This window comes from Triturus cristatus, chromosome 12 (genome assembly GCF_964204655.1).
Source record: "Triturus cristatus chromosome 12, aTriCri1.1, whole genome shotgun sequence".
Lineage (NCBI taxonomy): Eukaryota > Metazoa > Chordata > Amphibia > Caudata > Salamandridae > Triturus > Triturus cristatus.
Window position 1 is genome coordinate 73,316,632 of NC_140595.1, and position 6,000 is coordinate 73,322,631.

Here is a 6,000-nt window from a genome sequence, read left to right on the forward strand (position 1 = left end):
AACGGATCTAGATGACAATCTTTAGAAGGTGCATCCACTGTACACCCAAAGCCACAGGTACTGCGACCACTGGATCTAGACGACAATGTTTAGTTGGCGCATGCACTGTACTCCCAAAGCCACAGGTACTGCGACCACTGGATCTAGACGACAATGTTTAGATGGCGCATGCACTGTACACCCCAAAGCTACAGTTACTGCGACCACTGGATCTAGACGACAATGTTTAGATGGCGCATCCACTGTACACCCCAAAGCCACAGGTACTGCGACCACTGGATCTAGACGACAATGTTTAGATGGCGCATGCACGGTACACCCCAAAGCGACAGTTACTGCGACCACTGGATATAGACAACAATGTTTAGATGGCGCATGCACTGTACACCCCAAAGCGACAGTTACTGCGACCACTGGATCTAGATGACAATCTTTATAAGGTGCATCCACTGTACACCCCAAAGCGACAGTTACTGCGACCACTGGATCTAGATGACAATCTTTAGATGGTACATCGACTGTACTCCCCAAAGCTACAGTTACTGCGACCACTGGATCTAGATGACAATCTTTAGATGGTACATCGACTGTACTCCCCAAAGCTACAGTTACTGTGACCACTGGATCTAGATGACAATCTTTAGATGGTACATCGACTGTACTCCCCAAAGCTACAGTTACTGTGACCACTGGATCTAGATGACAATCTTTAGATGGTACATCGACTGTACTCCCCAAAGCTACAGATACTGTGGCCACTGGATCTAGATGACAATCTTTAGATGGTGCATCCACTGTACACCCAAAGCCACAGGTACTGCGACCACTGGATCAGATGACAATCTTTAGATGGTACATCGACTGTACTCCCCAAAGCTACAGTTACTGTGACCACTGGATCTAGATGACAATCTTTAGATGGTACATCGACTGTACACCCCAAAGCTACAGTTACTGTGACCACTGGATCCAGATGACAATCTTTAGATGGTACATCCACTGTACTCCCAAAGCTACAGATACTGTGACCACCGGGTCTAGACGACAATCTTTAGAGAGTCCAGCAAACACACTGGAAAGCTAACTCGGGGGCCAGTGATGCACACTGAGTGATGCGCATCTTCCATCTTGCTAGACGTTCTTTAGAACATAGTGTCAGAGCATAGATGCGTAGAAGCAGACATGCATAGCAGGACTTGATCTTTTTCAACGTTGTCATTGAGTGACATCGCTACATCAGCAAGTGTACCGTGACGTATGTTCCTTTTTACATGATATTTTCCATGCATCGCAACACCTCACCTTAGAAATAGGCCATATTGGGATCAGACTCAGCAATATCCTCTATATCCAAGTGGCAGAAAAACAGGCAGGATCCCTGTAGCTGGCTGGTTGGCAATCAGTTGGTCTTCTAGAGTTACACATGTTTTCAGATTCTCCAGGTTATTACAAATAGGAATTATTATTGACGACCAACAACCACATACAGAGAAAGAATGCTGGTGGCACACAAAACTCGTTGCACCTACAACAAAATTCAGTTTGCAAAACTTGAGTGGTATTAAGATTTATTGATGGTGTAACAACATTTCAGAAGAGGCCAGCCCACATCCACAGGCAGGCAGCAACTTACAGGTTCAGAATGTCCTGCTACGTTGAGCCTAAACATTCTATCCCTACATTCCACATTCTAACATTGATCGCTACAATATTCTTTAAAAGGTTGCAAGTAAGACTCCGAATTAGGGTTTTTATTTTGAATTAAAGACAGGCTCGCCATCTCTGGGGCTCTTGGCACAATCGCGCCGTATCTCTGACTTTGACTTTGTACGCGCACAGCTCAGCTAGGTTTGTGCCTTACAAATATGACATACAAACAATACGTACAGTGGAATACATAACAGAACACACACTAAATGTCAATAACTGTGATGTCCAAAAATACTGGATCAGTTGGGCGCAAAACTTAAACCATTTTAGCAGCATCCAAAATACACCAGAATTTCAAACTTTTTCAGACAAACTAACCCACAGTAGCAGTACCTTTATAAGACACCCCCATGGACAGGAAGGGAAACCTCGGCCCTCCCAGAAGTTAACTGCAAGTCCCTGCAGCCCATGTGATGCGGGGTGGGGGCAACCTTTCAGCGCCCTCCCAACCCTTCAGGGGGCCTACACTCACCCAAGGCCAATGAATATCTGTCAGGCATTGGAGACTACGGGCCCCCTTCACAATCTGCAGGGGGGTGGGGCATCACAATCATCATTTGGGCTACTTTCCCATTTAGGCCTGGAGAGGTGTTCTCAAGAATTGCAAAGCTGTGGCTGTACCTCACCGAGGTGAATTCCAGGAATTCAAGGAATAAATGAACAGGGGTATCCTATGCTGGCTTGTTATCTCTCCTCTGAACCTGAGTCTTTTTGTGGTCCGGTTTGATAGCGCAGCTGTCGCCAGACAATTATGTGAGCATCACTAGAAAGGGACTTTGGCTTTGACCACATGTTGGGAGCCACGAGTACATGTTTTGATTGGACAGAAGTTGTATGCTTCCACAAAAAAGTGCTTGCCCTCCCCACAGCTGTGATCATTTTGTTTGTATATCCAGCAGCCCGAGAACGGAATTTCAGGGGAACAAACATGACACTGTAATACTATTGTGTCAAAAATAACTAGATAATTTATGCTGTTTTTCTCTGACAGCAGCACAGAGGGAGGACAGTAGTCATTAACCTACATGGCCTTTTAGGGTTGCCTTGACATAGCAACTTTAACATGACCTATTAACCTATACCAATATTATTTTAGTTCTTTGCTTTCACACAAATATATATCTATTCCCATGCTATTTACTTAAAATGCAAAAAAAAATGCAAAAAAAAATGCACAAAAAAAAAATGCAAAAAAAAAAACAGTGATGGACAGAATGCAGAACAATATCATACATTCAACCCAGTACAGAGATCTGGGCCTAAATCCATCGTTTTTTTGCTCACCATGCCATTCCAGCTTGAACCCAGCCATATGCAAATCAGTCTTGACCCTGTGCCTCATGGGTACAGTCCAGCCCGAACTGCCAAGCCAGGTCCTCCCTGGACTGGAAACAAGCATTCTAGGACCGGTTTCGGGGTTTCACCCCTCTTCAGCCAGGATAGCTTGATTCCAGTGGCATGGTAGCACGGGACCCACGTCTGGGCATACCCTTCCCACTCGGGGTGACAAATGCAAAAAAAAACAGTGATGGACAGAATGCAGAACAATATCATACATTCAACCCAGTACAGAGATCTGGGCCTAAATCCATAGTTTTTTTGCTCACCATGCCGTTCCAGCTTGAACCCAGCCATATGCAAATCAGTCTTGGCCCTGTGCCTCATGGGTACAGTCCAGCCCGAACTGCCAAGCCAGGTCCTCCCTGGACTGGAAACAAGCATTCTAGGACCGGTTTCGGGGTTTCACCCCTCTTCAGCCAGGATAGCTTGATTCCAGTGGCATGATAGCACGAGACCCACGTCTGGGCATACCCTTCCCACTCGGGGTGACAAATGCAAAAAAACAGTGATGGACAGAATGCAGAACAATATCATACATTCAACCCAGTACAGAGATCTGGGCCTAAATCCATCGTTTTTTTGCTCACCATGCCGTTCCAGCTTGAACCCAGCCATATGCAAATCAGTCTTGACCCTGTGCCTCATGGGTACAGTCCAGCCCGAACTGCCAAGCCAGGTCCTCCCTGGACTGGAAACAAGCATTCTAGGACCGGTTTCGGGGTTTCACCCCTCTTCAGCCAGGATAGCTTGATTCCAGTGGCATGGTAGCACGGGACCCACGTCTGGGCATACCCTTCCCACTCGGGGTGACAAATGCAAAAAAAAAAAACAGTGATGGACAGAATGCAGAACAATATCATACATTCAACCCAGTACAGAGATCTGGGCTTAAATCCATCGTTTTTTTGCTCACCATGCCGCTCCAGCTTGAACCCAGCCATATGCAAATCAGTCTTGACCCTGTGCCTCATGTGTACAGTCCAGCCCGAACTGCCAAGCCAGGTCCTCCCTGGACTGGAAACAAGCATTCTAGGACCGGTTTCGGGGTTTCACCCCTCTTCAGCCAGGATAGCTTGATTCCAGTGGCATGGTAGCACGGGACCCACGTCTGGGCATACCCTTCCCACTCGGGGTGACAAATGCAAAAAAAAACAACACAACGCTTGTAACGCTTTTCGCCCTAAGTGGGATGGGTATTCCCAGACGTGGGACCCGTGCTCACTATGCCACTGGAGTCAAGCTATCCTGGCTGATGACGGCTGATAGCCAGAAACCGGTCCTAGGATGCTTGATTCCGGTCCAGGGAAGACATGGCTTGGCAGTTCGGGCTGGACTGTTCCCATGAGGCACAGGGTCAAGACTGATTTGCATATGGCCATGTCTAAACTGGGGTGGTGTAGTGGGCAAAAGAACGATGGATTTAACCCAGATCTCTTGACTGGGGGAGAATGTCTGCATTGTCAGCATTCCGTCCATCATTTGTTTGTTGTAACGCTTTTCGCCCTAAGTGGGATGGGTATTCCCAGACGTGGGACCCGTGCTCACTACGCCACTGGAGTCAAGCTATTCTGACTGATGACGGCTGATAGCCAGAAACCGGTCCTAGGATGCTTGATTCCGGTCCAGGGAAGACATGGCTTGGCAGTTCGGGCTGGACTGTTCCCATGAGGCACAGGGTCAAGACTGATTTGCATATGGCCATGTCTAAACTGGGGTGGTGTAGTGGGCAAAAGAACGATGGATTTAACCCAGATCTCTTGACTGGGGGAGAATGTCTGCATTGTCAGCATTCCGTCCATCATTTGTTTGTTGTAACGATTTACTTAAAATGCTTCACATTATCAAACAACATTCCTTCAAAACTAGACCTATTGGCATTTCCAATGCTTGTTTCTACATTTAAGTTTAGAATGTCTGTTGATCTGTGTCGACTGCGCTTGCATGTTCAGGGAAGACCATTCCATTATTGGTGCTGTCCTGACATCTAGTGGTAGACAAGTAAATCTACAACAAATGCTTCTATAGTTAAAGATGTTGACAGTAAGATCTTTTTTTGTACAACGGCTATTAAAAATTCTCCTTGGGTTGTGTTGTGCTAATTTGGCTTTTGTTAGTGCTGTTCTGATTTTTAGGAAATTGTAGAACTCGATGTCTGGTAGTCTATGTCTCTCTTTTAGCGTGGTGAAAGTGATGGGGTTGCCATCCTCTTCCAGTTGGGCTGCAGTTATCGCACCTATACAAACTATTACGCCCAAGCACTACCAAGATTAATGAATTACTGGTCAGAACAACCAGGCTCCACATTAAGTGAACATGAACTGACTTTTCTCTGGGCCTCACCCTCACGGAGCAAAATCTCCCCAGTACTATCTCAGACAAAATTCTGGCTGCTACACAAGACCTATTGGACACCGGCTCGTCTAGCAGCGCTAGGCCTCAGGGAAAACGACCTGTGCTGGAACTGCGACAACGAAAAGGGGGACCTAGCACACCTCATCTTTTACTGCCCAAACATTAAAGCGTTCTGGGAGAAAGTCTTCATTTTCATAAAAAAAGCGCTGGGGTGCACACTAGAACCAGAGTTCTCTACCCTTGCCACCGCGTTTATGACCGCAGAGCTAGACTCACAGTAGGACAGGGGTCTGCTGGACCTCCTTCTGACCTCGGCAGTGAAAATGGTCCTGTCCAACTGGAAGGCTACAGCTGAGACAACATTCAAAGGCTGGCTCAATTGGATGACGTACCTCAGAGGCGCAGATAGCACCACACTGCAAAACTCACCCTGGAGACCAGCAACTAGGAGAATGTGGACATCACTGGACGACTACCTGGACCCCTATGAACCCCCGTGGGCTCACTTGAGAGGGACGACTGCCCACAAAACAAAACTCCACAGGTCCAGAATAGTCCCACGACTAAAGTACTCTTCCTGTATACTATCTCCTCCTT